This window comes from Zalophus californianus, chromosome 1 (genome assembly GCF_009762305.2).
Source record: "Zalophus californianus isolate mZalCal1 chromosome 1, mZalCal1.pri.v2, whole genome shotgun sequence".
NCBI classification, from domain to species: domain Eukaryota; kingdom Metazoa; phylum Chordata; class Mammalia; order Carnivora; family Otariidae; genus Zalophus; species Zalophus californianus.
The window spans coordinates 82,250,669-82,259,520 of NC_045595.1; the positions used below are offsets into that span (position 1 = coordinate 82,250,669).

At 41.2% G+C, this 8,852-nt stretch overlaps 1 pseudogene; it reads left to right on the top strand.

The window, feature by feature from the left end:
• Positions 1-242: 242 nt before the first annotated feature.
• Positions 243-5,346, top strand: LOC113916005 (annotated as a pseudogene).
• The last annotated feature ends 3,506 nt before the right edge of the window (positions 5,347-8,852 follow it).

Below are 8,852 nucleotides of genomic sequence, written 5' to 3' on the forward strand. Positions count from 1 at the left end.
TAACAAATGAGTTTATCACTCAGAAGCAGCCAAGCAAAAGAATAGTGGAATGATCTGTTAAAAGCTCAGCTAAGGTGCCAGCTGGGGAACTATACACTGAAGATCTTTTTTTTTTTCCCTTTGGGTGGGCAGCAAAACAAGGTTTATTGAATGATAGTAAAGTGATAGTACTAAGCTCCTGAAGAGGGATGGGACCCAAGAGAGTAGCCCTACACTGAAGATTTGACACTGTGACCTCCAAGATGCAGTGTAAGTGCTACTTAACCTATGTCTCCAATAACTTGAATACAAAAGTCCAAGAACAAAGAGGAATGTGAGCGTCCCCTTGTAACATCACACTCAATAGCCCACTTGGGGCATTTGTGCTTTCAGTCCTGCAACCCGAGGCTCTGCTGGGTTACAGTTTCCAATTCCCAGGAGAGGAACACTTACTATGGGATACAATGGGGGTTCTGCTGAGCTAGAAGCTGTACCTACCACTGGTATAGTTTGAACTCTCCGTGATACGGCAGTCACAGAAAGGAGCTACTGTACTGGCTGAGGCAATGAACCTTGATTAACCTAAGAACTCAGGGTTGCTTCTACACAATGTCTAAGACCACAGATACTCACTAAGACATCTCAGTATTTCCATAGCCAGTACTAACCATCACTGACCAGTTGTAACAACCATTATCCAGTAACACAGGGCAACAAAGGGCTTAAAATCCTCAGAATGAAGGTCTACCCTACTAGGCAAGCATACCAGTAGGAGTACTTGCAGAGGATGAGGAAATCTACAATGGATGGTGGAAGAGAGAAATGAGAGATCTCAATTACAGCCTCAGGATGAACTGCAGAAGCAGGGACTGGAGTAGCTTTTCACTGACCTTCCCGACTTATCTCTTCTAGGAAAATGCACCTTGAAACTGACTCTGACTGGTTGAACTTGTACCTCAACTTTCCAGGAAGATGTCCTCTTGTTCTAAAAACAACAACAAAAAATATTGTTCCCATATTTTAGTTTGTGAACCAGATATAATTGGAGGGCATAAATGGATCTCAGTGGTGCAAGGGGCAGACTGTAAGACATCTTTTTTGCAATTTACAGATAGTATTGGCTTCACTTATCCTCCAGACAGCTGCCACCACAACCAACATACTCAGAATTTTTGCTACTTGAGGCCAACCAGCCACACTCAAATCCCTGTTGTCTCCTGCCTCTTTCTAACTCAGATTCAGATTCCGATGAAATGCCACACCAAAGAGCCTTTGTTTTGGCTTCGGAGAAGCTGCTGAGATGTGGGATGGTGCAAACCGGTAGTGCTGAGGAGCAAAGTGTGTGTTGGCCAGTAAGAGGCAAGAGATGGAAAAGAACCAGGCAGATAAATTCTCTTTCCTTTTCTCCTTCCAATGGAATGTTCTGAATCATGATTTCACCATGCAGCCTGGCCAAGTGGATTAACCTGCAAAGTGGCCTACTGTCTCCTTCAGCTTCTTACAGAGCAATAGTCTGCATGTTACCTTGCACTGTTTACCATCCTTCTCTGCTTTACTTCCCTTTTCTCCCACTCCTGCAGCCCTGGCCTTGTAGCTCTCAAATAAAGCACCAGCACTTAGTCCTTGCCTCAGATTCTATTTTCCAGAGATCCTAGGTTAAACAACTGCATTATTTAGACTCCCTTAAAGTTAGATATGACCATGTAACTGAATTCTAAACAATGGACTACAAGGAGAAATTATGTATCCCACTTCCAAACTTGACACATACAAATCTGTTCTTTTTCTCTACAAACTAACTAGAAAAGAGAAAGAAAAAGAAAAACTGGGAACATTTGGAAGCCTTTACACAGCAGAACCTCTGTTAGCCTGAGTCCCTGAATGATAGGAATTTGTTCATATTCCCACTACTATTACATGAACCAAATAATTAATAATAATAATAATAAGCTTCTCTTATGTTTGAACCACATATATTTGAGGTCTATTGGTCATTGCAATCAGCATATGCTACTTAACAGACTTAAACCAGTAACTACTAAAGTTACTAAACCAGTAACTACAATTAGTAAAGATCAAGATTCCAAAAAAGGTATGATGCAAAGGCTGGGAGTCCTGCTTGCCTGAAACCATATCTTATTTGTAAATTTGTGTAAATGAAGGAAAGCAACAGAGTCGTGATTCATTTCTCCAAAATTTACAGAGTTACTAGGTCTTCTTTTAAAAAAAAAAAAAAGATTTATTTATTTATTTATTTGAGAGAGAAAGAGAGAGAGAGAGAGAGAGTGTGTACATGAGAGGGGGGAGGGTCAGAGGAGAAGCAGACTCCCCGCTGAGCAGGGAGCCCAATGCGGGACTCGAGGATCATGACCTGAGCCAAAGGCAGTCGCTTAACCAATTGAGCCACCCAGGCGCCCCAGTTACTGGGTCTTCTTTAAAAGCCATTCCCACCCAGTCACCCTTCAACCCCTCTTTTCACACCTCCAGAAAAAAAGCCAAATGAACTAAACTGGCAGGTGTTCATCTGTATAAACATCTTTGTGCAGGTTTTACTCATAAAGGTTACAATCCTAGGAATACAAGAGAAACTAAGCTAGATGCAATCACTGAAACTAACAGACTTCTACATGTCTACCTTACATGTTACCCACAAATGAGAGCAATTTTTCTCTAAAAAGGAGAAAAGTCCCCGTGTCAGGAACATTTCATTTTTGATATTATAGTAAATGTGCCCTCTAATCTTAAAACTCAGGAGGACGCTGTGGCACATAACCATTACTCCCATTTGCAATCGCTGCTTAATCTCAATCTTAATCTTAATACAAACAACTCAAAAATCTCCACCCACTTCATTCTCTTTCTCCCTCTTGGTACCCACATCATCGCTCCATAAAGGTAAGCCCATGGTAGAGTGGAAATAGTAAAGTTCCTGCCTTTTTCTCCCAGCGCTGTATTCAGTAAGAAAGAACAGATGCTGGGGCAGTCATGTGCTAATAACCAATGGCAGCAGCATCCCAGAGAAGCTGTGAAAGAGAGATACAATCCAAACCAAAGACTGGGGAGGAAATTAGTCAGGAGTACAGGATGAAGTCAACATCTGTGGCTTCTGCTGGAGGGAAAGGAATGGTTCATAGATCTTGCTAGACCTCAGCCCCACTAACAGGACATCTTAAATGGAGGAAAAACTGCACATTATCTTTATTAGTCCATTCAACGTATACTCACCGGGAAGTTACTATGCTTAGAACCCACAATCAACACTGCAGTGTACAAGATAATTAGATATCTGCTCTGATGGAGCTTGTGGACTAGTCTAGAAACTCCATACTCCATTTTCAATAAGTTAAAAGTACCAAGGGATTCATTCCCACTGGCTTTCCTAAGAAAAAATAAATTGTAAACGTGATGATTATTATTACCCTAAACATCACTTATAAAACTTCTAAAAGTGTCCTCGCATGGCTTAAGATATAAATCTCAAGACACTGGCTTCTGAACTAAAAATCGAAACAGAAGTTCTGATAAATTAAAATTCCCTACCATCTATCCAGGTTCTTTCCTCTCCTAAAATCTTTAAATAGACTATCTGATTTTTTTTAAATGAACTCTTTTGACATATCAGGGAGAGGTGAGACTTGAAATAGTGCTAGATTAGTTTACAGAGTGGATACATCTTCTTGTTAATTAAAGTATCAGGTATGAGCTGGACAAAGGCAAAGGCCAGGAAACTTCATTCATCACAGATGGTATTTTGCAAATGGGAAACTCTGCTGGCACAAGGAGATGGTTACAGTGGTTGGTTCTTCTCTCAGAAAGATAATGGCTCCGGCATAAGGGGGAACTGTATGCACAGCTGGTAGAGGAGTGGGAGGGGCTGAAAGGAAGGGAGCCAGTCCCTTGCACATATTAAAAGCAACCCTGGATATGATAATGGCTTGGGGGCTATATTATTTTTAATATCCTTATCAGTTAGAGATGCATAATGATATACTGATGTCTAAAGCAATATGTGTCTAGAATTTGTTTTAAAATATGTCATTAAAGGACCACAAAATGTTGATATTTGTTAAAACTAGGTCATGGGTACATGGGTAAAAATCTCTCTATTTTGTGTGTTTGAAAGTTTTCATTATAAAATATTTTTTAAAAGAGCTACCCCCTGGGTCAGAAAGTTGTATACAGCTGAGGTATCAAGCTGTGAGCTTCTAACTGTAGCAGCTGCTACAGCACCAATAAATAGAAAATTCATGAACCTTTATTGCTGATCGTCACTGAGGCATTGCTGCATAGAGTGGGAAGTTTCCTCAGATTTGGGGGAGGAGAGTCCTGATGCAGTAAAATATAGGATCACATTCGCTCTTTTTTGTGGCTTCTGGGAGGTGGTAGGCTGCTTCAGGTTGGAGGTGAACATCTCTTTCCCAGCTACTGGTTGCCAGAAACTCATTGAAGTGGACGATGAACGCCAACTTCGTAGCTTTTATGAGAAGCATAAGGCCACAGAAGCTGCTGCTGCTGCCGCGGGTGAAGAATGGAAGGGTTACGTGGTCCGAATCAGTGGTAGAGATGACAAACAAGGCTTCCCCCCGAAGCAGGCTGTCCTGACCCATGGCCATGTCTGCCTGCTGCTGAATGAGGGGCATTCCTGCTACAGACCAAGGAGGACTGGAGAGAGAAGGCGCAAATCTGCTTGGGGTTACATTGTGGATGCCAATCCCAGTGTTGTCAACCTGGTCATTGTAAAAAGGGGGGGGTGGAAAGAACATTCCTGGACTTACTGATATTACTGTGCCTCATCGCCTGGGGTTCCAAAAGAGCTAGCAGAATCCACAAGCTTTTCAGTCTCTCTAAAGAAGATGATGTCTGCCCATATGTTGTGAGAAAGCCCCCAAATGAAGACAGTAAGAAACCTAGGACCAAAGCGCCCAAGACTCAGCATCTTGTGCCCTTGTGTTTGTGTACACACAAACAATGGTCTATTGCTCTGAAGAAACGGTGTACTAAGAAAAATAAGGAAGAGGCTGCAGAATAGGCTAAACTTCTGGCCAAGACAATAAAGGAGACCAAAGAAAAACACCAGGGGGCACCTGGGTGGCTCAGTCGTTAAGTGTCTGCCTTCGGCTCAGGTCATGATCCCAGGGTCCTAGGATCGAGCCCCGCGTCGGGCTCCCTGCTCCGCAGGAAGCCTGCTTCTCCCTCTCCCACTCCCCCTGCTTGTGTTCCCTCTCTCTCTGTGTCTCTCTCTGTCAAATAAATAAATAAAATCTTTTAAAAAAAGAAAAAGAAAAATGCCAGGAACAGATTGCTGAGAGACAGAGGCTGTCTTCCCTGAGAGCTTGTACCTCTAAGTCTGAGGCCAGTCAAAAATGAGATTTTCTAAAGATTAACAAATAAATACGATCAGATATAAAAAAAAAAAAAGATAGGATCACAGTCTTTGTTCTCTGCACAAAGTTATCCCAGATGCCACTCTTCTCCCTCTCAGGTGAGGGAGGTGACAGAATATCAGAACCATAGAACCCCTTGCTCTTCAGCATATCTGCAGCTTGCTGACCACAACAGGCACTTTCTTGTGGACCAATTTGTGTTTATCTAATTCTATTTAGTTTTTCATACCTATCCAAACACTTGTCCATGGCCACCTCTACTATGGTATATTTCTCATTTATCTTACTTAACCAAACAATAATTACTCTTCCATAATACTGTGAATATCTCCCTATTCAGTAATAATGACACTCCCACCAGCTATTATTTATTTTCTCCTAAAAAATGAACCCACATCTGCATTGACCCAAACCCTTCTCTCCAACCAGTGTTCCCTCACTTCCCAACCTCCCAGTGGACCTAGCCCAGTGCTGGGCTGACTCTGGGCAAACAGTCCTTGGTCTCACTTATTGAGCTACTAACTAAATACTGGGATTTAAGCATGAACATGTCATTCATTGATTCAATAGACAAATATTAAGCACCTATTATGTGCCATGTGTTACATCTACAAAAATAAATAAATTAGACAGCAACCTTGAAGATGGTCAAAATCTACCCTGGGAGGAGATAAGTGCGAAAACAATTGCAATAGGTTGTAAAAAAAAAAAAAAAAAAAAAAAAAAATGCAGTTAGATATGTATGCTAGGTAGAGTGGCAACATTAATCCTAATTTATTTATTTATTTATATATTTTTTAGATTTTATTTTTGAGTCATCTCTACACCCAATGTGGGGTTCAAACTCACAACCCCAAGATCTAGAGTCACATGCTCTACCAACTGAGCCAGCCAGGCTCCCTCTCCCTTTTTGAGCTTTGACCTTTACTACTCTTCAGCTGTTCATTTTTTATTGCAAAGGCTCCTAGTTCTAGAACGTTGACTAAGTGGACCAAAGGCATATGCCTGAGTGGACAAGAATGTGACAATGATACACAGTTACTGTGATACACTGAAGTCAAGACTGATTTTGACAAGAATGAAAGCTTTCTACCTGCTGCCCCTATCTTATGGGATTTTTAGGGATTGGAGAAATAGCCATTGTCTTTCTTAAAAATCCTGAATGTCCATGTGAGATTGAATGCCATTTAGATAAATGAGCCATTTATAGTGATAGCTCATATAACAGAATTATTCAGTTGGTTGCTCTGGAATTTGTTCATTTTATTTTTAAAGTTCAGCGGAAGTTAGTTTTGTCCAAGTTCTCTGCAAACTTTGTTGAGAAATTAAGTTCCAGGTGGTAAGATCCTAGATAAGTATCAACAGGCATGGCAAAAGTATCAGGAACATTACATGTTTAAGTGTTCATTGATTAGTAACATGGGTATACTTTATTCTAAGACAAACATTGATGTGTAGGACAGTTCATTCTTCAAGAGAAACAAGCCAGGTAATTCTTCAAAGGAGACAATTACAGAACCATGACTTACATGTTATTTGGTGACATGCTAAGCAGGATTCCTGCCACCACCACTGTGTGGTCAACATCTGTTTTGGCTACTTCGCCCTTTTCTTTCAGGAGCCTTGACTACTTCTGCTCCTCCTCCTGCCTCTGTTCCCCAAACTCCAAGAGTTAAGATACTGTTTGCAGCTCTCCTAAGCAACCCACTTCGGCACTTTCCCCCTGGTCAGCACTTTTTCCAAAATATCTCCTCCTCTAAAGTTGCTCTTTACTCCTCCTCCAATTCCCTCCAATCGAGACCACTAACTATCTCATCTTCTCAGCTAGGTGTTAGAGGAAACACAATCATAATGCTTGATTAAACCAATTCACACTGAAGTATAAGGTGGTAGGCGCCATAACTTGCATAGCAGTTTTTAGAAGAACCCGTTATTCCAAATGAATCTCTGATTGGTGGGATGCAGGAGGGAATTATTTTTGAGGTGTGGGGAGTTAGAGAGATTTACCTCATTGATTCATACTCATCAGAGCCCCTACATCCAATTTTTCTTCCTCATAGAGATTTCTAAAGATGATGCATACTATAGCCCCAGTTCACCAGGCTATAAATAACCTCAGCATGAAACCTCACTTGGCTTTACATTTCTTACCATCTAGTTGAGTTTCTTTTCTAGAATCATGTGCACACTTTTGAACTTTTTCTAGATAGGCTTCTATGGCTTCTAGTATAGATAAAAATGCTGATTATCTATTGCGCTGTCATCTTTGTCAAATAGCAAAATACCTACCTTGAAAGTTAATATTAGATAAGAATAGTGGTAAAACAGTGACCGCAACGACACTGTGAAGAGAGTAAATTAATATGGAAATCAAATAAAGGAGTGAGGTGCATCTTTATGACATTACATTTTAACATCAGTTTATTATATGTAAACAAACCTGCCCTTTAAAAATCCCAAACATTGCCCATAAAAGGGGAACAAAGGAAACACACACACACACACATTTCTCACTAATGCCCTTACAGTCAGTTCTACACCCAGCTCAGATTCTGTTTCCTCATTGCACACCAAATGAAATCGTGGTTTGCATTTAGGGTCTACCTTTTAAGAAAAAAAAATATGTTTTTTAATACTAAACACACTTAGGGGCGCCTGGATGGCTCAGTCATTTACACATCTGCCTTCAGCTCAGGTCAAGATCCCAGGGTCCTGGGATCGAGCCCAACATCAGGCTCCCTCAGCAGGGAGCCTGCTTCTCCCTCTGCCTGTAGCTCCCCCTGCTGGTGCTCTCTGTCAAATAAATAATCTTAAAAAAAAATACTAAACACACTTGCCTTTGACCATATACAGTGGCATTCCCTCAAATTAAATGCCTAGACAAAGAGAGTCCACTGATTATTTGGCTTTCTTTCACAGAGTTCCAATTCTATCTTCACCGTATCTCCAAGCATGGAGAGTCACAGCGAAGGTATAAGCAAACTAAAGAGACTCTCCCTCATAAACACTATGACAGAACTCGACTTCCTGACTAGATGCGCCAAGTCCCAAACCAGTGCTACATCCCCACTACAAAACCTAAAAAGCAAGCTTAAAATTCACAACAAGCCCCCAGAAAATCAAACCTTGGAAATAAGGCCAAGTTCCACTACTTTATCACTTAGCAAGTCCATAATGAGTTTCCTCCCTGTGCCAGGTATTAGCTAGGCTCAGGTGATACAAAGGTGAATGATTAAATGGGGTCCCTGCCTTCCTGGGTTGGGCTCACAGTTGAATGACATAAACAGGCAGTTATAGTGTAATGGCTGTTGTGACAGAGAGAAAGACCACAGGTCAGGGACGTACAGGGCAGGAGCATCTACCTCACCTAAGCACGTCGGGGCAGGGGAGTATCAGAAAAGTTTCTTGGAGAAGTAAGCATCTAAGATGAGGGATTTTAGGTTTTAGTTTTTAGTTTTTCTTATTTTTGTATTTTCATGTGGTTTCTGA